We start from the raw sequence: 23355 nt of genomic DNA on the forward strand, positions 1-23355 counted from the left end.
GGAATGGTTGGTATAAAGTCACAGAAGGATCTCTGATTTGCCAAAATGCAGGGGAAATTGTATGTTGAGGCACCCAAACATCAAATACCAGGGCAGCCAGTTATTCCACTTATGACCTTCCCTGGCAGTCTCTGACTTCCTGCTTCATATAAAGGGAAGGTGAGATATTTGAGCTTTTATAGGGATGCCACATGGGAATGTAAATCCCATAGATAGCCACCATTCTTCAAAGCCCTGAAAGGCACCTGGAGAAATTGCTGATGAATTCTACTCGTGGATCAGGCAGTCTGGTGGAGCTTTCCAGACCTCTACTCTGGTCACACCTGTGAAGAAATGATTTCACAGTAGCCAGTAAAATCTGTGATTGGCAAGCATCAGAGGTTCAGCAGTGAGCTTTTGTCGAGCTGTCATTAGGGCCTAAGAGAAGGATGCACTCCACCTTGATTGTGATGCTCATCCTGACACAGAGTCTGAAATGTGATCCTCTGCACATAAAAGATGCACACACAAATTAATTCTCCCTAGAGTTTTGTCCCAGTGTCTCTAAGCAGGATTTCCTCCCATTTTGGAAGGTCTCCAGAGCAGAGGAGGAAGCAGCACACCCAGTGATGTGCTCAAGATGATGCCCTGACCACTTGAGCAACAACAGCAGCAAATAAAAGAGTTGAGAGGCAGCACAGAGTAACATTCAGGGCCCTGGATTAAACAGGTTTGTGAAGAGTACTGATTTCTCTTATAGACCCTGACAATGCAGAGTGGGAGGAGGAAGAGCATGTCCAACACTGTGTGCCTGTTATCCCACACAGGGACACCCCTAGTGAGCTGCAAAGGGCTGTGGAGCAGCTGCTGAGCCAGCCAGGATTAGGGAGAGGAGGCAAGGCCTGCCTGTCAGAGGATTTGTCTTGAGCAGTGTGAACACAAGCTGTTCCATATCTATCGCTACAGCAAGGGAAATCTCTCTTGTATAAATTCCATCCCTATGGCCTAAATCCCCTTAAATATCACTGTTTTTCTCCTTATCTAATGCCTCTGTTCGCTCAGATTTTAATGTTATTTGATAGAGTTATCAAATAATCAAACATTTCCAACTGGCTAGCATATCATAACTTCATGACTCATGCATAAAATCATCTAGCAATTACAAATTAGAGAGTTTGAGAAAAAAAAATATATACTTTTTCTAAAAATGAACCAAAAATACCTCTTTCAGAAGTCCGTATTTTTAACTGGGCTAGTTAATGAACAGCAATATATAGATGCAGAATATATATATATATATATACACACACACACACACACACACACACACACACATATATATATATATATACACACACACACATATTTATTTGTTGTAGAAGGCTCTACCACAGCAATCAATCAAAATGTTAAGCACCCACTGTACCTAAATGGAGTGATAGTTAAAACCTACCTGTTATTTTCTCCCCCATCTGAATGAGAACAGACGCATCTAGAAAGTTCTCCAAATTATCATCTTTTTAAATGTACCTATTGGCTTTCATTACATGAGTGATTCCCAAATCTCACCTTATACAGTTTAACTACTATGTAAAATTAAGGTAAACCAAATAACAATCAATTTTCTTTAGGTTATTCTTCCAAACAAGCAGCTAGTCAGGCTCACCAGCACAATAGTCCTTGCCAGCTAAGGCTAATCCATACTAGCAGGTTTCCCATCTCATTCCCTTAGGAACTGTGATCATCTAAATGTCAGTGTTCCAGGCTCTCACAGTGGGATTGCCTCCTGCCTGATAGTCTTGATTTTTTTCTCCTGTCTAAAGACTGAGATAGAATTATGAAAATTTACTTATAAGTCAAACAATGACCAAATATTTAGGCCTGAAATACACAGATGCAAAATTCACTGTTGCAATAAGCTGAAAGAGAACCTAGAAACACATTATCATCCTACAAAGTCATTCAGGGTCTTAGGGCTGCCTGCAACATCACACTGTAAAGCACACTGGGCTCCAGGTATGAGCTTTCACTTGGACAGGTTGGGGAACAAGAAGCAGCAAAAATCAATCTAACTGCTACTTTTTAATTAAAAATGCAAAATGCCCTTTATCATCTGCATAGTTGGAACATAGAAATAAACCTTCTTTAACAGAATAGCCAGGGAATCTGAACTGTCTGTTCCTTATGGGATGATAAGTGAATATTTTCCATATTCCACACCTAAACAGAATTACCAGGCAAGGACATCTGTGGCTGAACTTAGTCCATGTAGTCTATGATAATATATCTGGAAATGACTGACAGTGATGATTTAACCAGTGACAATTATTTAAATAGAGAATAAAAACAGGATAGAGTGATAGTTCCAGTATTGGCAGCCTTGCACCCCAACTACCTGAGACAAGGATTTTTCTGAGCTAGAAGAATATCTTTACCATGTGTTTGAATTTTCAAAAAGTATTTTATTCCGCTAGTTAATTTCATCATTTTTAAAGTGCACTTTGACATATATTACATTCTGGGGCAAATGTTCTGGGATTAATTCTTACATTATGCAAAAAGAAATTATCTCAATTCTCTTTTAATAAAATTAGAGAAACTGCAAATTGTCTTTGCTCAAAACTAGGATTCAGGTATGAATTTCCAAGCAGAGAGTGTAACATACTGGAACAGTTAAAAATTAACTACCAGAACTTGTCAGGACATTTCAGTCACAAACACATACCAACAAACTACTTCTAGTGTCTCTTTAGGTTATGATTCTCATAGAGCAGTCTACACTTCTGTAAATCCTTTACTGTGATAGACATTTTAGAAACATAAAACTGAGGAGTTTTTGCCTTAAAACAATAAAGAATATTTAAGATTTCCTTTTATTTCAATGTACTTATCCAATCTATCTGATTTTGCAAACAGCTACTTTGACTCTGAGGTTACAAAAACTGCATATTAATTTAGTAAATTATATAAAAACATTAGGGGAATGTGTCATATCATCATTATTACATATTATAACCAGGCTGAACTTTGATAATATATTAAAACAATATTATCAAGTTGACAATTAAGAGGTTTTAAAAAAAAAAAAGATTCCAAATCCATCACATGTTCAACTGTCCTACTTGTTTGAAGTATTTTCTGACAAGACAAAGTCAGCATAGATGTGCTTTCTGTAGAACTTTGCCATAATTAAAAAAAAGTACAAGACTGTCATAAATTCCTTATAGAAGTTTTTCATATTCCCCCCTGAGCAGTTCTGCAAAGTGAAACTGCAACGCTCTTCATCATGAAATGAGGTTTCAAGGGGATGGGATGTCACATGTGTTGGCGAATGAAGGCAAGAAAAATCAGTGTGCACCCTGATGCTCTGAGCTATTCCTCCTACATTTCCCATACCAGAGTCCTGCCAGCCAGGGCAAATGGCAACCCTCATCCCCAAGTCTTTTCTTGTTGAGTTCTGCAGCTGCTTTTCCTCCTGGGTGCAAATCTGTGAAAACCAAAACCCCCTGACTGCTCCTGCTTTGCCAGTCCTATTTTCACCAAAAGGAAAAGAGAAGAGTGAAACAGCATCTCTGAGGAATTGTTGCACCACATGTCTGGAGAGAACAATAAAGAAGCAAGACACTTTCATCTGTACTTTAGCTATTTATATCAATGCTTGACATGTATCTTAGAGCTTGATAATGCCCACGTAATATTTAAGAGATTTATTGATACCTTTCCTTATTGCAAGCATCAGTCTATCCTGATGTACTAAAGAGTACTTTATTAGAGCTTGATTTTTACCAGACTTCCTTTGTGTACCCTCACAGATGCAAGAAAGACTGCTTATAACAAAATTCTGGAAGTACAGGTAGGAAAACCTGTTATTAAGACTTTTCTTCTTAAACATATGATTTTAAGTCCATGTTTTTCTATTCCATGACTTTGTAGCTTAATTTCTGACTTGGACTTTGTAGAAATATGTATTTTGCTTTTTTAGGTACTGATCTCATGATCTGAAACTTAAAAAAAAAATTATGCATTTTTTCTTATGGAATCCTGAGAGAAAATGGAACTATTTATTTGACATTAAACTGCCAGTGCTTCAAATTAATTATTCCAGCTGTCTGTACTAAGTTAGAAATGGTAGTCTGTAATCCTTCAAGGCAACAAAGCCAATCCACACTCTAAACACCGAACTGAATAGATTGCTAAAAATCAAACCAAATCAAAGCTTGCTACTCATCAGAGCTGATGCTCATGAAGCATTAGCTGTTCATGCTCTTGTAAGGTTCACAGACACTCACGTCGTCATGTCTAGGAACATCCCTCAGATCCAAGGCTTTGGACTTAATCTCACCATACTTTGAAGAAATTCAGATTTTTCAAAGCTTGCCACTTTTATGGTTGTATGACCTAGTTATGTTCAAGTGACTAAAAACATGCTGCTCATGAAGAATTTAGAAGCCTCTGTTGAAAGAATCACTGGAACTCTTGGCTTTGCCCCTAATTTTATTTGCTACAGGGGACCACAAATCTCAACTACAGCTATATTTGCATACACAGCTCTCTGCCTTGGAAGGGTGCTAAAAATTGTGGCTATAACAACAGCTGACATCCTTGGAGGTTGATTTAGATTTTGGGTTCTGTTGGTGAGTTAATTCAGGCCATCTGAAAAGAAATTTTCTAGTGCTTATATCAGCTTTTGACATTTACTGTTGTACACCAATGTAAAAAAAAAATTTTTAAAAAAATCAAGTTTTGGTCACTTCCAAGAATAGGCCTTAAAGACATTGTTCTAGGAGAGGCTTATTTTTTTTTTCCATAACTTTTTGACAGTTTCAAAACGAACACCAATACGAGCATAGGCATGGGGTTGTTTTATTACTGCTGTTTTGGGTTTTTTTTATTCTAAATGCATTCCAAAATATATTTCCCTTTCTAAGACTCCACTTCTTGCATTGCTGATTCAAGTCACAGAGATATTGTTAGGTTTTTTGGGTTTGGGTGTAGGGTTTTGTGGGTTTGGGTTTTTGTTCGAGAATTCAAAACTGTCCATTTTCATTTGGTGTCTAATCCATTTCTCTCTCCAGAAATAGAAGGTAATATTTGTTGCAATATGGACCTTGTTGTTAGAAAAAGAAAAGCGAAGTAAATCATGTAAAGAAATCAACTTCACTCTTTCTTAAACTGATTTTACAGTTGAATAGCTTCAAATGTAGTGTAAACAAAGCTCCATGACAAATCTATCATCTGCCATAATGCTTTATACAAGTCAATGTACAGTAAATCTAAGTTATGTGGGAAAAGTAGTAACTATTTTTTTTTTTTTTTGAGAAATGACAGGTACAGATGTTAAAATTAACAAATTTATAAGGCAAACTTTTTTTTTCTATTGCCTTGTGTTCATTGATGAACATCAAAAAGGAATGATACCTGATATTGGTACTTAAACACAACATGACTCCTTGTGCAGAAGACTCTAAACTTCTAGCCTGTCCTTCATGAAACTGCACCATAACAAAAGATGTACATTTTGTGATGCTGTTTCAGTAAAAATCTTTTTAATATCCCAACCTACAAGTCAAGAAAATACTATTTGGAAGAGCAAAATTGAAATAAATTTTAGAAAATAAATACATGAGATAGCATAGTATGAAAAAGATAAAATTAACTCAATAGGTATTTCCTTTTTAAAATTTACAGTTAGACCCCAAGATCCTTCAAACCTTATTTAATTTGCATTTCATTCATAGCCCATCTGCTGTATTTCCAATTTCTTCTTTGCCATCTGGTTTTCTAATGCTGTATCTACCACATAAATTTTTCTGCATGTGAGGCCTCTAAATTGTAGTGATTGATTAAAACATATTACAAAATAAATATGTTTAGGCTTCTTCTAAGAGCTAGCTCACTACTTAAAATTAATTACACACCCTAAATCACCCTTGGTAGCTGATAAGGTGAATAATGACTGTAGAGTTGACTCCTACAAAGAACGGAAGAAAAGAAGAAGCTACAGCAAAAGACATAACCAGAGAAATCAAAGGAGAGGTCCCAGAAAGGTTATGAAAAGAAAAGATAAATCCCAAAGCAGTCCAGCAGAATGGAGATATTGATGAGAATACATGACTGGGAGGAAATTTGACAGTCCCAGAATGTGTCCTGCAGTGTGATAAGAGAAGCAGAAGCAGCTGGTGCATGTTAAACAGCACTTTACTCTGCAACTGGTCCCACTAATTTTAATAGGATAGATTTCTATTCACTGATGTCTCATAATCTCTCCTTTGTGATGAATCCAATAATTTTGCCTCTTCACACACCCCAGGACTCTTAGACTGTTTTAGTTGTCTGTCTCAGCTGCTGTGATTTTTGTCTAACTGTTGCTTGCTTTCCCAGCAGACACTCCAACTCGTTCAATCCAACAGCTGCTACAAACACTTCTATTTTTGGCACAGCAGCCCAACAGTTTCAAGAGGTTTACTCAAAGAGTAGGTGGGTCAGAATCTATATTTCTGTAAAATTTGCTACACATCTGATCTTACACAATACTTGGGATACAAATGGCCCTTCTCTTTTCTAAGGGTCCTGAAAACATTTTAATTTTGGCTGTTATATTTTCATTTCTATGAAGGTACTCACCCAAAAATGGGTAAGTCATTGCAAAGTGGCATAAATACATTATTTGCCTGACTGGGCATGTAAATAGGCAATGGGATAGTGAACAGGCTGTCAGCTTGCTTTCTAGGAGTGTTAAATGAAAATAAAGCTCTGAATTGAGAGAAACACAGTGCCACACCAGTAGTTACCCATTGTAAATATACTTAGGAAGGAAGTAAAGGAGCATTATAAAGGTTAGAGAGTCCAGAGATGACATAGAAAAACTTTTAAGGGAAACATTCAGAAAAAGCACTTAATGTAAACATCAACAAAGGGTTTTTTTTGGTTTTTTTTTTCCCAGAATTAGACCAGTTGCTCTAGGAGGACATATTCAGATCTCTGATTTCTACCTCTCACTTTAAAAGTACTAAAGCAAAATCCAAAACCTCCTCCTGTTCCTCACTGCAGCACTTCACCAAATTCCATTTAGCTGTCTCAAAAATGAAGTTAAAACTGCTCATTTCAAACAATTTGCGCTCCTAAAGAACATCTTTCTGACAAGAAATGCTAATTACAAAGTGACTCCATTCAACTACCTTTTCTCATGTTACTTAGCACTTTGTCAACAATCCCTGCTGGAAGTTTTTTCATGGAGAGTATGAGGACTGTTTTTAAGAGCTTTTATTTCCTCCTGATTTCTTCTGTGAAAAAAATACATACAGCTTAGAGCAATGCAGAAGTCCACACAAAATATTAAACAAGATTTTTTTCACTAAATCTCAAAAAATTTTAGATATTTTCTTACTTGCAGATCCTAAGCAAGAAAAAGAGATAACGATCTAAATTGCTCCAGGAAAACAGCAATCATCATATGACACCTACTGTACTCATCCTAAAGTATTTTTTTCTACAGCAATCAGTTCATGCAAGGATGCTGACATCAGAGGAGATGCTCATTTGCACTGGAACAGCACTCTAAGGCAGATACACTAAAAGCACAATAATTCTGGTTTGGAATGGGAAAATTAGTCAAAAAAGGAAGGAAATATTTCTGCTCAGTGACAGCATAAATTTGCATCAGGATGCAACAGAGCTCAGTGTTTCTCAGTGTTTCAACCTATCCAGCTGACAAGCACTGGAGATCTTCCCATTTTAGGGAATGGAAAAGAAAGGGGCAAATTGAAATACCTCAGTGATGCTAAAATGTATCCTTCAGACAGAATTACACCTGATATTAGGAGACCTTGCCAAAAACTTTAATCATGCTGAGGTGTGTTTTCATTAGCATACACACACAGCTGAAAGTTTCTTTTAATTGTCCCTTGAAATTCAAGTATTAAGTCACAACATAATTTACTATGTAGATTAAATTAAAATACTTTCAGCAAAATAACATGTAAAAGTTACCAGGCTACTCCATAGTCCATGGATTACAAACCAGCAGCATATTATTATTTTTATTTGCAAAGAAACACCTTGCTTGCAGAGCAACTATTTATACACTGTAACTAAGTGCTTCTTTCAAATTCAAAGCATCAATTTTAGAGCACAACTGCAGTGTTAGGTACGCAACACTTTCCTGTTGGGCTGGGGAGAGACTGACTCTTTTTGATGTCAATGTACTTCTGTTTAATGACTTGGCATTTGCCAAACATTCACCAAATATATTCAGGAGTGGAAGAAAGCAATAAACCTTAAAAATTCAAATAAAAACCAAGTAGCAAAGAGATGCATAATTCCATAGGAATTTCATGGCTTGGAGACTTGATGTAATAAATACACTTCTGGATTACATTCTTGATTAAATAAATTAAGTATCCCAAACTTTCTTGCACATGTATGAAAATGATAGGCTTTCCCTTGAAACATTTGTTTCCTTACTCAGAATCATTTACCCAGAACACAGGACCTCTCAGTACATGTTCATCCTCATCTAAAATCACAAACAAATTAACTTTCACACTCATGTTCCAGGTTAGTTCTGTCCTGATTAATTGTCAGAAACAAATAGAAAGAGGTGCAAGTACAAAAACTAAAATATTATATATATTTCTACAGACTTCTACTGCCATTTCCAGAAACACATTCTTTCAAAAACTTCACTCTCTTTTCCAATTTGTATAATGAAATAGACTGGTACAGACTGGAAAACTGAACTTCACTGTCCCACTGGCTCACAGTTTGTGATAAAGAGTTCCCAGGGCACTAATTAATTCTCAGATGAATCTGATCACTGCATCTGCTGGACTGCAGACTCTTGTCTTGTACAACTGAAAGCAGAAAATACAGGATGGGAGAATAAAATGCGTTCTCCTCCATTCAAAGATACGGATGTGTCATCCAGAACAATTTGCTACTTACTCATCTCTACTGATATCTTGATACAGGTCTATTACAATTTCTACAGGCCCATGACATGTGAACTAATTTATAAATAATAAATCATATTAAAATGCATTCAGGTAATAAATGCACATTTTTACATAGAAAACACTTGCTAAAAACCACTAAATACTAGCAATAAGATTATATTTTCCCATTTTTTGACAATATCTGGATCAAAGAAAATTCACACTATGACTAAACCCCTAATTTTGAAGGCTAAAATGGATTTGACACTAAGGGCAAATGACACCTGGCACTTGTTTACTCTTGAAATCTCTTTAACAAGATACAATCTCTGCTGCCTCTAACTTCTTCACTATTAGAAACTCCTGCGCTGCCACAGTGACTGCAACATGTTCATAGTTTGTGGGGACCTAAAATCTCTCAGTTGTTGTTCCTCTCATTACATTGATTTTTTTTCTCCCCATATTTTCAATGTCTGTCTCTCATTACACGAAAATGTCTTCTGTCATAAAATCTGGGTGATCTTTAGAATGGCCAGATTACTTCAGGGGGATGGAAATTTCACTCCTAGCTATCACCAAAATTCAGAAAAAAAATTTCTGACTCCCTCGCACTGCCTATAACTTCACTGTTATTGATTAGTTGGAATCCTCATGGCAAAGGTTAATTTAACAAGGACAGAGAGAGCAGAACTGCATCTTCATTGCCTAGTCTAGAAAATAACTGAATTTTCCTGGGTATCACAATTGGATCATGCTGACAGAGGCTGCCTTAAACTGGCTTTGTTATCAAAACATGAAGAAACAGGGAGAATGATAGCATGAAAACAGAGGAGAAAAATCAAAACATGCTAAATTCAATGTAAACAGACAGTGCAGTTCAGATCAGCTCCCTGGCTAGAGGTGCTGAGGGACAGATGTCTGAATTTGGCTGATCAAAATGAAGGAAATTGGCACAAAGAGCAAAATGTCTGAAAAGTATAACGGATCTAGGAGCAGAATTCTGTACATTAAAGGCATCCATTGGAGGGTATCAAAGCCTTCTTTCTTTCTGTTACTGCTCCACCTTATAATCCCAGCTGATATGAAGCAAAGTGCTGCTATTAAAAATTAGCTCATTTATTCTGAACATATTCCTTCCTTCATATTTGTTTTTAACTTTGCTATTAAAAGCTTTAGCATACTTTTTCACTTGACATTAAGCTTCCATTTCTTCCCTCCAGGCTTATGGCAGGTCCCCATGTGATGCACAGATATGTTCAAGTCAGTGCACGTTCTGAAACTGCAAATCACAGAATGCAATGCTCTTAGCACATGCTTTCCTTGACACTTTGCTCTTGCACATAAAGTAGAAAGCTTCCAGGGGGTATTTTTGCCATTGAATATCAAAAAAGGTTACTGCTATAAGGGGAAAAAAAAAACAACAAACCAACAACAAAAAAAACAACACCAAAACCCCCCGAATAATTAAGTTACAGACAACGTAAAACAGAAAACAGTGTCACATGTCACGGAATGATGATCACAACTTGTGTGGGAAAACTGTCAAAGCAGTTTACTGAATTTAGTGAAAATTTCAGTACAGTTTATACTAAATTTCAAACTTCAAGCAATTTATTTAGTTATTTAAAATATATATTAAAATGAAAATCATTCAGTAGCAACAAAGACAAAACTATAGCTTTCACTGAATAATGACTTTCCTTGGGTGGTTTTCACTAACTTATAGATTTTTTTTATCTTTCTTAAAAATATATTGAAATAAAAATTAAAATCCCCTCAAATAGCTCTGAAATTCAGTATCTAAAAATTTATATATACCTGTGCTCTTCCACACAAAAAGATGTTCAAATTCACTTGCTACTATAATTGAGTTACATCATGCTTCATAAAATCTTGTGATCACTTCAATAACTTTTTCATTTTATTTTAGAAGCAGAAACAGAATCCCTACTGCACAAAAATTTGGGTTTCACTTTCATGCAGAGGATCCAATACAAAGATAGAAATTAGAAAATTAGCATATTAACAAATAAGCTACTTTGCAGAGTGATTGCACAACGCACTAGAGGATCAAGTTCCACTCAACAATTCATTTTCGATTTGGTGACAAATCGTATACAAATTGTATACAATTCCTTTTATATCACATTTTGATTTCAATCTACCTCCACGCACAGAGAAATAGTCTTGCTAGAAATATGTAGGATCAAAGTTTAGATGTGCACATTGGTACAGGAATAATTTGATACATATGTTTATTAGAGGAAAAAATTGCATATGTTTGCAGTAGTGATAGCAAACAATGTGCAATTTTTTTTTGTAGAAAATTCTTACCATCTGGAAGGGTGTTAAATGAACTCTCTTTTAGGTTATTGTTTTGTTGATAGCCAGAGCATTTATTTTCTATCTTTGGCATTTATTGTTCTTTGCAAATTGCTTTCCTCAGCCACTATAACAATAAAATTTAACACTACTTAAAATGTATTCTCACTTGTGGTTGGAAAACATTGACAAAAAAATGAATAAATTAATCATCACAAATTCCCAAAAGTCATTAGGATGGAATTTAGTCTCCTATATCAAGGGTTCAGCTGTCTACTAGAAATATAGCAAGTAAAATTTAGCACAAACAACTTGAAACATTTATCTTTTGCTTAATAATAATGTTTAGAACAGATGACACACTGTTAATATGGTAAGTGGGTCATTGTATTGATTACAAAATGAAGCACAGAAAATTCTATACACTTACATAGATTTCTTACAGATACCTGTATTTACATTCACTCTTAAATGTTTTCCATGGAAAAGAATAAACTATTAGGGAAAAATAATCATATTAAGGAAAAATTAAAAGTTAGATAAAAAAAAGAAAAAAAAAGAAAAAAAACAAAAAAAAAACCAAGTTATGATAGATGGCACACACACCAAAGTTATTCACATGGACACACTTCAGACCTGAATGTGAGCTTTGACCAGCACAGCTTGGTAGAACACCAGGCCAAATTTGGGATTTCAAGCCAAAGAACAACCAGATATATTTTTATTCTTTCTTTTCTGTACAGAGCACACAAACTATGCTGCTTTACCATTTTCCCTCACAGATATACATGGTATTTAGCTCTTTGTGGAATGATACAATTTCAAATGCAGCCCCTTACCTAAGCACTTAATTTTAAGCACACCATTGATCCATGCTTCTTTACCATTTCCCCTCACAGATATGCATGGTTATTTAGCTCTTTGTGGAATGATACAACTTCAAATGCAGCCCCTTACCTAAGCACTTAATTTTAAGCACACCATTGATCTAATTGGAACCAAATGAACATCAGCACATTTCAGCTTAAATGTTTTAATAAATCCTTTGTTACTAAGCAGACAGTTTCTGCAATGAAGTGGACTACCAGGAAAGGAACAATATAAATTTACATCCATTTATCTGTAGATTTGGTCCAACATAAGTTGGACCAGCAAGAGCTGGATTAAGTTTTCCACCCCTCCTGTTACGTTTCCCACTCAATTATGCAAGGAGTTCTGATGTCTCAAATCTTAGTGTAATAAATCAGATTTGCAGTTTGATTACAGTAAGTGGCTTCAAATATAATAAATGATTTCACAATTAACAGAGTTAATGAAACTTGGTGTTTATTTCATATAAATTTATCTGTCCATGCACAGGCATTCTTGTCTCAGGGATTCACAATAACATCATACTCATGGTATAACCAGTTCACATACAATTTGTTGCTTTATTAAGTCAGATTAAAAGCACACATACCATTTACAATTGCAGCTTCTGTATATTTAGGATTTAGAATAGATTTTGTTCTCCTTCAATGACAAGTAGTTATTTTCTACGGCTGTTTCCTACTCTGAAGTGAAAATGCTGTAAAATACAGCTGGACCAATAAAACCCAAAGATACAGTACTACTGCATGTTTCCAGGTGAAGTGTAGCATATGCAATATCAGCAGTAAAAAAATCTATAATTCTACTATGTCATACTATTATATATATATCAAGATATAAATACATGATGTCCTACTTATGTCTTTAAAATAAGACAAAAATTGTTAACGTTCTAAAAAAATACTTCTAGACTGCTAAAATTTACAAAGTTTTACAACTGAAAATGGGGTTTAATGAAATTATTTTATGTAGTTTTTAATTATATTCTGAAATGGTATAGCACTTACTTTGAGAAGAAGGATAATCTGCTATGCAGCTGCAGTAATTTTATATCTGTCACTAGATATAAGAGAACTATTCAAATCTGTCTGGAAAAAAAAATTCCCTTTTGGCAAAATTCTAACTCTGCTTTATTCCTATTCATGCTGTGAAACACATGAGAAAGTAGAATAAGGCAAGAAATTAAAAAACAAACCACACAACTTTGTATTTTGAAGTTCTTCATCACTCTTGTATCTGTACAATTTGTACCTTGAATTTATCAAAAATCTGCACTCAAAATACTTTTAATAAAGATGAATCAAAAAACCAAATCTTCTACTATCCTGAACTAAATTCTGAAATATTTTTGGGGGGCATTATTAGTTCTTAAAATTGTCTTGATTTAAACTATTTATTAGCATGAGATTGAAGAGCTAAAAAATGGATCTATAAACAGCCTGTAATATTTTAACATAAAATATCTTTGGGGCTACAGAGCTTTCCTCTAAAAAAAATGACATGCCCAAATCTTATGACTATTAGAAATATATTGCTCATGTAAGTAAATATTAACTCTATTGAATATTTTCTGCCCCAAGATAATAAACTCTGAGTAACCATTACTACTTGGGATACTCAATTTTTGTTCCCTCTTTAAAGCAGGCAAAATGGTTTTCAGTCTTCTGTGTTTCCAAGTTGAGTATTGAACATTCAGCCTGGCCATGTGAAAACAGACAATATTGTAGTCCATGAGCAAATCAATATGGCTGTTCTAATATGGAAGGAAAATTGCTTTTTCAGCAAGGACTGAGAAAGAGGGCAGTCTTTCACACACCCAGAGGAATGGAGGATGTGGTCAAGTCACTGCCATGAATTACCTGTCCAGAAACTGAAATCGGTTTCAGTCATCCCAAGATAAACACACACATCATCCTACTGTTAGTTACCTATTTTTCCATAAATCTTGTCTATTTTGGACCAGGAATTCCAATCTGAAGTGAAGCACTGAGTTTTATTTTCTTATTGAATTTCTTTAGAGCTTTGATGTCGTTAATTTGCATGTGAGAATGAACATTTTCTGTTAAAGCTGTAGCGTAAAATCCATTGCAGGACAATTTCACTAACTCTCAAAACTGAAACCAAACTTTAAGTTAATTTAGCTTGAACACCAGCTATGATCTGAGCAACTGGGAGCCAGATTCTGCCTAGATTCCCAGTAAATCAGCACCAAGGCAAGGTTCCAACTTTTCTATGTTAATTCAAGGTAGTTGAACGTCTATTCAAACATTTTGTGAGTTTGCAGAAATGACCATTGTAATAGGCATGTGCTAGAGATTTACACATCTGAGCTGCAGGAAAAAAAAAAATTCTATTTTAAAGCAAAGATTGTGAAATTTTCATGCCCTGTTAAAAATGAACTTTTTGGCCATAAAAATCATGACAAAAGTTTTATTTAAACTAGGCAACTTAAGAATGGGGAGTTACTTTCCTATCTCTGACTGTGACTGATACCATATGCTCCAGATACCTGATAAGAAGAAAATTTGTTTGTGCAGTTTTGTTTTCATTCAGTTGTTTAAACTTCAGTGCCAATGGGATTTATTTCCTCAGTGGTGATAATAACTTTTTCATACCAGAGATATGAAAAAATCCAGTCACTCCTTCCAATTAGGATTTTCTTACATCTGTAATGTGAATTACATTACCTGTCCATCTGCCTATTCATCTAACCTTGTTATTACTTCGGAATGTTTTCAGGATTCATTATGCTTGACTACTCTCAACAATTTAGTGTCAACTCTAAATTTTTTCTTATCTGAAGGCCTTTCTTCAGTTTTCACATGTCATATAATTATCTCGAAAAAATGTGACATGGGAAATATCCTAACAACTGTTAGCCTTTAGATGAACTAAAGGTGTGATTTACACTCACATTTTCTGGTGTCTGCTTTCCATTTCTCATTTTTAATCATCACCATTAATTTAGTTCCAGTATTTGACAGCCTTCCCCAAATCAACCCATGGAAAGATTTAGCTCTGAAACAGTTAAATTATTTGTTTTTTTTAAACACAAGCATATGGTCATCCTGTAAGAGTTTTAAAGACACTGTATCTGTATCTAAACACAAATACAAGCCATATTTCTTACGTTTTAAAAATGATAGCTTTACCTCTCCTTCCTTGGAAGCTGCGCACCTTTCATGCACATGTACAAGTACACACATACAAAAATTTAGCTTTGTATACTTAAGATCAAGGTCACACAGTGCTTCTGACAGGAAGCATGCAAGTCCCATCCTCTCCCAAGTTTTTTAAGACGAACCAAAATCATATTACCCAATGGGAACCCCGACCATCTCCAATTTAATGTAATATTTTACTTATCCATATTGATATGGACTCAAATATGCACATCCAAAAATAAACAAGGCAGATTTAATTATTATAGCCATATAGTGGACCGAAACAGGAATTATTGATGATAATTGAATGTTTTGGTGGGTGTTGAACTTCTGAAGGTAGTTATTTAATCACCTTGTGAGGCAGTTTTTTGGGCTTTTTTACTTTTTTCTATTCAGTCTCAATTTTCTTGACTTTCACTTGATCCAGTGTACCATAGCATGCTAAACTTTTGTTAGGTCTGAATATTTCCTACTTAAGTTTTCCTATAATAGAACTACAATTCCTGCCTAACCTTTTACTAGATATTATTTGTACAGTACTTCTGAAGGAAATGATCTTTTGAAACTTGTCATTTAACCATTTATTCTCTCAAGTTTTAATCAAGTCTGTATGCTTTTGCTAATAGACTTAACCTTCCCAAACCTAAGAATTTCTAGTTTTGCATTTCTCTTTGATGCTTATTTATTGAGGGTTAGACTTAACCTGTTATTTACTCATTTTTAATTCTTGAACCTCCAGTGTTGTATTTCTAGGTTATTTTTATATGTGCACAGTTTATCCACCAGTAAGATAAACTTAATTCTATTGTGGCCATCTCAACTGCTACAAGCAAGTGTTCTTTGAACTTTCATGAGCATTTCTTTATAATGTTATAAAATTTAAGGAGTTGGTTTCTTATATAACTTGATTAAAAAAGTGAATAATTTCCTTTTAGTCAGAGCCTTCTAGGAATGACAATCAAGTGACATTTTAAGCATTTTTAATGCTTTTTCAAGTTCCCTATTGATATTAACTTGCATTTTCTTGAGCAAAATTCAAGCGAGACAGGACCCTCTGTGTTTTGGAATCTACTCAATATGCAGTACACAGATGGAAATATTAGAAAATTTGACAATATAATGCTCTAGATGGAATTATTTAAGTCGTGCAGTCTTCAGATAGCAGTGAAAAAAACAAAACTTAGAACATCTAATTTGGTTTGTACTGCTGGTAGAACAGCCAAAGCCATGAAATGCTTTCTTTGTTTACAATCACTTTAAGCCCAGGAAAAAATGACAAAAAAAATGGGTGATTTTATAAATTCTATAATATGGTCAAATGAGATTTGTTATTAGTATGTGAAGAGCCTTGTAGGCCATCCTACACTCAGATCTTGAGAAGAATGAGCAGTTCCACACATACTAAACCCTGAGGGATGTCTGAGCTCACCCAACACAACACACACACACAAACACCCCCACATTTCCACTGCAGGGTATGCCACACAAATACCTGTAGGTGCCACAGAATTCTGTTCTCATTACAAAAAGTTCTTTACTACAGCTGCACTAAGGGAGCACTTCAGAGAAAATTTGAAAATAGCAGAGGTCACAGTACATTAACAAAGATAAGCCCCATGAGGTTATTATCTTTTTTTTGAACTGCAGCCTAACAGGACATACACGAAGCTTAGATCCCATTTCATAATGAAATAACAAGGTTGTGTTATAGCTGCTCAGAGGGAACACTACAAATGTGACCAAACTGCTAATTCTGCTATAACTGCCCAAAGTGCCTAAAGGGCCATTTATTAAAAATAAAAAATAAATTGCTTCTGCCACTGAGTAAATCCCCAAACATACAAGGTCTGAGGGCAGCATTTTGAAGGAGAAATATTTAAATGTTAGAAGCAAAATTTACTTAATGAGAAACATTGGATTTTCATTTGTTTATAACAGAGCTACACGTGGCCATTTCAAATTATGATATTATGCTGTTGAAGTCAAAAATGAGTATCATAAAACAAAGTCCACAGTACATCAAAACACTGTACCTAGACACACTTCATTTGGAAATTACTTTATTTATTACAGCTAGTGATAATCCCAATTGCCAAAGGAGAAAAGATGCTTTCTATTGAAAAATTCCATTCTCTCAGTTCCACATTGCAGCTAAAGCATGAGATAATAAGAATGATTACTTGGAAATTTAAACCATCAATTCAAGTTGGTTCACTTATTTTAACTGAAGATTGGAAAACTACAAAACCTTCTAGTGATCATTCCACTGCTGTCATCTGACATAGTTTCTTACATTGTAAAAGGCTACTTAGTGCAGGACAAGTGTAGGCCAGACTCTGTTTTGATTCCAAGTTAATGCAATTTTAAAGTACTTACATGTAACTGATTAAACATACACAATATTTGTGCTAAAAATTGCAGAAGTTTATAAATGAATCCCTGTCTTTCTCTGTAGCTGCATTGACATTTATCAAAATTAGTAATAATATATTAAACACAACCTGGTGATAAACATCTTACAAGTGTCTATAAAGAAAGCAGTAAATAAAAAGAACATTCTAAACACCAACAGTATCGTCACTATTCCCATGAAATACACACAGATGTGTTCAGCCCTTTCTCTTATTTTCAGTGTCATAAATACTATGCAGTGGTATTTTATTATGTTATAGTAGCACTTCTGCTTTTGTCAAAAGAGATTATGTGTTGTGAATACATGTGGAAAGACAGCTCCCACTCCAAAATGACCTCATGTATTAAAAGCCAAGGTTTGAAAACTTATTCCCCAGTCCCAGTTCTGTCATCCAGCAAAAATGTTTGCCTTTTTTCCCTTTTGACTGTTTTAATTATAAAGTTATTACAAATATACTCACAAAAAATAGTCACAGTTATGTTCCCTTCCAAAACAAAAGGAAATGTGGTTAATATGAGTACAGAGAGAAGAGGAAAACACAGACTAAAGCCTCTTTTTCTGTAGCAGTCCTAGGGTCTGTACACTGCATGCTGAGGAGCTCTTAAATTCAAAGAAAGGAAGAAATACCATTCTATTTCTCAAAGATTTCTATAAACCACATTTTGCCCTCTCTCAGTTCCTTCCATTTTACTGCTTCTTCCTACAGAAAAACATTATGCTGGATTTGTGACACAATTTCCATGACTGCAATGCCACACATAGGATTATGACTTAACCAAAGGATCAGGGAGAAAATAAGCTGTGAGGGGAGGCTGTGAGCTTTTCTGCTGGATTAAAGAACAAATCGTCAACAGTAGTGCAAAGAACATCAACACTGCTAACCAAGAATGTTGCTTTTACTATGAACATTCTCACTCAGACTTGCTCCACTATGACAGCTCACCTGATCACCATCCAGACAGATAAAATTAGAAATGCCACAGACAGCCTGAATACACCTATTTTTTTTTTTCCTTTCTACATTTTTTTGACCCATCTGACAAAGGATAGTTCCTGCTCTGCAGGACAGAGAGACTCCTTCACCTGCCAGTTCTTACTTTACCTTGATATCAATGTACAGTTGGGATCTTCAAGCACCTCACATCCTTGTACTTCACTGCAGATTAAAAACTGGACTTCAGCATTGGATAACTAATAAAGAAACCATAGCAAATTACGTGTCTGCCTGTATCATTTGTCAAAAAGTAACAGTCACGCAGAGATTTAAATATTTACCTCTGTCTTTTTTTAAGAAAAAAAAAAATCTGAAGTCTTCATTTGAAAGTGAAAGCAAGCTGTGCTCACAGATAAGAATGTTCTATGTTATGAATACCTGTGCAAGTGGTTAGAGAGACTTTACACATCCATTATTCTCTTTCTCAGGATCGAGAACAGAGTAGCCGTGGGTCCAGAGACATATTTCCCAGGCTGTTACAAACAAGAATAGATGCTGACATTGAAAACTAGTGCTTTACAAACTACAGCATTTAGGTTTAGTATGAGTTCCCATAACCTGCATTGTCAGTGTCTCAAGCAACAAGGACAGCACAGTTCCACTTTTACTGGTATAATCTTAATGTGCAAATGACTGCTTATCACACTATGAAATAGTCTGCAATACTGAGAATTTAAAAAGAGATGTCCAATAACAAGCTGAGGGGTTTTTTGCCATGCAGGATTACAGGTGCATTGGAATAGAGGAGGCTGAGCGAGGTGATAAAAAGGAGAAAAAAACCTACAGAGAAAAATGGAGATAAAATGCAATGTTAGATTTCATAATACATGTTCTGAATCCATGATCCAATCCCAAAACATTTCTTCAGTGCCAATTCAACAGCTGGAGGGCATTTGTTTGGGTTATTTTTATTAGATTTAAGAGGCAAAATTTAAGGTAGCTGCTTTGCAAACTTTCAAGACTTCAAACCATCCAAAGAAGGTAATATCAATATGGCACAAAACTGTCTGCTTTTTACTAAACTGCTATGGGAAACTTTTTTAGGAAAGTCACCGTCACTAGGCAGAGCAACAGTACTACAAATTAACAACCCTACTGTTAAATTCACATTTGGAAGAAATTCCAATTCTGAGGTAATAGAGTCAGTTGGAAATCATCAAAAACTGTGAATTGCTGCAAAGGAGAAGAGGGTTTTTTTCTCTACCCCTCACCTAGTACCAAGGAAAGTAAGGTCTCCCGAAAGAGATATTCATAGATTAGTGCTGTGAAATGAGTCTTATTTAAAAGGAGGTAAACTACTGTTAGAGCTCCTAGGGACATTCTAAAAACCTCAGACAAAAAAACTCACAGGCAATTCTAAAGGAACCACCAGCAGAAATAACAAACTCATTTCAAGTGTCATGCAGTGCATGGGAAAGTAGGAAGGAAAAATGGAGAAAGAGGAAATTATTACCCCTTGAAAATTATAGTGAGCAAGATGAACAAGTTGACCTCCTCTAAAAAGATTCATTGCTTCTACAAGGGGACAGATATTAGAACAATAATCCTGAGTTTATGCACCTTAGAATTTCAAGATCTTAAGAATTTACTAAAAAAACCCAAACAAACTGCAATAACAACAACAAGACATAAGAATTGAAAAATTTCCTGTGAATAGGAATACATGCTTTATAGGAGTTTTTCATTTTGGTTTCAAGGATGAAGAGTCCACAGCAGCTTTTATCCAGAAAGAATCTCAAAGTTATCCTTGTAAACATTTAATCACAAGGGGTTCTAAAAGTCCAGCTACAGCAGCTCAAAACAGCAGCTAATTTGCTCCAACCATGACCTTTTCCATCTTATTGTACACAGATATAACATAAATGCACAGCCTAAAGGCTTTTACTGCATCTTCCTCTTCCCAAAGGTTTTGGCAGCCCCAGCTGAGGACTAAAAGGAAAAAAAGCACAGGAGAAAGCAGGTGAACATGAACAAAGTCCATATCCCTTCCCTGGGGTCTGCTTTTAAACTGAAGCTCTCAAGATTGGCTTCACCTGTAGACAATACACTACATCTGTGTTGCAGACTTAGCACACCCCAGCATTTCCCCATCCATCCATCCATCCATCCATCCATCCATCCATCCATCCATCCATCCCTGCCCCTGACCCACAGAGTGGCTTTTCCTGGGATCTGTTTCATCACTCTAACCTTGCCCTCCACCCTGGAAATGTGTCTGACCATTCCCTCTCCTGATGCTGTCCCAGCCCAGGGGCTGCTTTTGGAGCTGAGCTCAGGCCATCAGCAGCCCTGGCCCAGCCCAGCCCAGCCCAGCCCAGCCCAGATTCCCTCCCTTGACTGGGGAGGGTGGGCACTGCTCTGTCCCCAGGCTTGGCACAGCAGCCCATGACGTGGGCCTGGCACAATCTGAGCACTGTTCATCCCCAAACCATCTTCTGTCATGGTCTGAAAGTGCACCTAAATGACAACACAAAAACTGAAAATAAGAATCTTGCAAAGATTTCAGATTTATCCCTTACAATGAGGAAAGGTCTAATGTCCCAAAAATATTGCTCCTTAAATCCCTGTGGATATGTATGTGCCTCATTCAGCAGCTGGACTGACAGGAAACCATTTTTCCACTTTCTTTGGCATAGAAAGAGTGCCACTGTCATAAAACTGATAAATCAAGATTTCTTTTGTTTTATTTCATACTAAACCAAAATTGCAGACCTAATAAAAGCCACACAGATGTACTTCACAGGATGATAGTGAATCAGTGCACCATCCTCCTACCTCCAGGAGCTTGAGGGAATGCCACAAGCTTAAGCTGCAAGTGAAATGAGGACAGTGAATTCATCCTTGTCTACTCTAACTCACATGATGCATTTCTCCTTGTGCAGCTATTTAAACTCCTGTACCTCCATTGACTTCAGTAGATTTCCTCCAGAATCACAGTGGAGAAGGGCATATCTAGGCTGTAGGATTGAACAGAAATATCAACAAATGCAGTCACTGTAGCCAGTATATGAGGAAAGAGTTCCCAAGGACAGTGTTCAAAAATGGGATGCAATGGCTCATTTCATTGTGGTGTAAACTAGAGGGCATTCAGCTGGCATTAGGGTTGAATTTGTCTGTCAGATTTAGAAAATTATTCAAAGAAAGATGACGTTCAATTGCTGAAAGACATTGCTTGTAACTCCTGAGAAATGGAGTGATGCTGATCTCACCACAATTTATCTGAAAGAAGAATTTGATCTGTAACTTCCACAGATAATAAGAAAAGCATCACCAGTAGCTATTATATTGCAGCATTTGTTCCCATTACTTTGATGAAACAATTCATTATAGCACATGAAATAAAAAATATATCCAAAAGCTCATATTTTAAAGCTTAACTACTTTTAAATAGACTTACAATTTAATTCATGGGAAGAAATTGTAGACAGATTTGACATGCTAGTTAAAAGGTAATTCCATACAGACAGCCTTTTGGTGCTAATATGCCATTTAAAACACATGCTCTATAGGCTTCAGTAAGACTGGGTTTTGAGACAGAGCACAGGCATTTTGTTTTTCTTCCAATTAACCTTTTATGTAGGTATTTGGTTGCAAAGCTCAATATGTTAGAAGAGTTTTGTGTCTAGAAAAGGATAAAATAAAATGGCAGCAATGTATATTTATATATTCAGAAATCAGTCTGGGTGAATCTTATGTCAAATCAGTTAAGGAAAATATTGTACTGCTTTTGAGGCTAATAAGATTGATTCCAGGCAATCATGTCTTATGTTTCATTGTAGAATGAGTTGTTTTTCCATGCTGAGTCTTTGCACAAAGTGTGTGAGATGCTGACACGATCAATAGTCTTTTCCCTACAAAATATAGTTCAAAGGCTCTATGTGAATAAAATTATCCTATTTTCTCAAAATCCTTCCTAGCGTCAAGTAGTATGGCCACAGAAAAGGATTCCAGCTGATTTTTAACATTGAAAAAAAACAATTTATGAGGGCTCAGCTGACCAGCAGGTAGCACAGAAATGGCGCACTCTTTCCTGAAACTAAATTGATTAAAGTCAATAGTCTCAGATAATTTAGGGTAACTAAGCCCTTACTTTTTAGCAATTCTTGATCAGGTCTTCACTCCTAAAAGACCAAGTAACATCTGTCATCACCAATAAAACAAGAAGGAAGGAAACCTGTTTCTTTTTGTTGGTTTTATTGTGGGTTTATGGGGCATTTTTTGTTTGTTTGTTTTCTGATGGCAAAATAAATAATAAAAAAGCATAAAAATAAATTTACTCTGGTCAGTTTTTTTTTTAGTGTATGCACTCACTTTTTTCTGTCAATACTTTATATTTAGTATTTTGTTTTGCTGTAGGATTTTTTAATTACCGTTTTGCTATAATTTTTAATTAGACATGTTGCAGTGTAACTTTTGATCTGAAGAAAACAAGTGCTTGCTGATATACCCCTGTGTACATCTGGGCTTAACTGCTTTGTGAATGTACATGGGCTGATATTCCAAGTTGAATAGGTCAATATTTAGTCTAAGTCTAAATCCATATGCTCCTTTTAATGAAAATATTTTTGCCATATTCATTACTAAAGCATGACATGATTTGTCTAATGAATTTTTTTATTGATTTCATTAAAAAAAGATGATAAAGAATCATCTAAAGAAAGTTTCAAAGCTATTTAAATT

The sequence above is a fragment of the Pyrgilauda ruficollis genome, unplaced genomic scaffold (assembly GCF_017590135.1).
Source record: "Pyrgilauda ruficollis isolate IOZ18807 unplaced genomic scaffold, ASM1759013v1 scaffold50, whole genome shotgun sequence".
Lineage (NCBI taxonomy): Eukaryota > Metazoa > Chordata > Aves > Passeriformes > Passeridae > Pyrgilauda > Pyrgilauda ruficollis.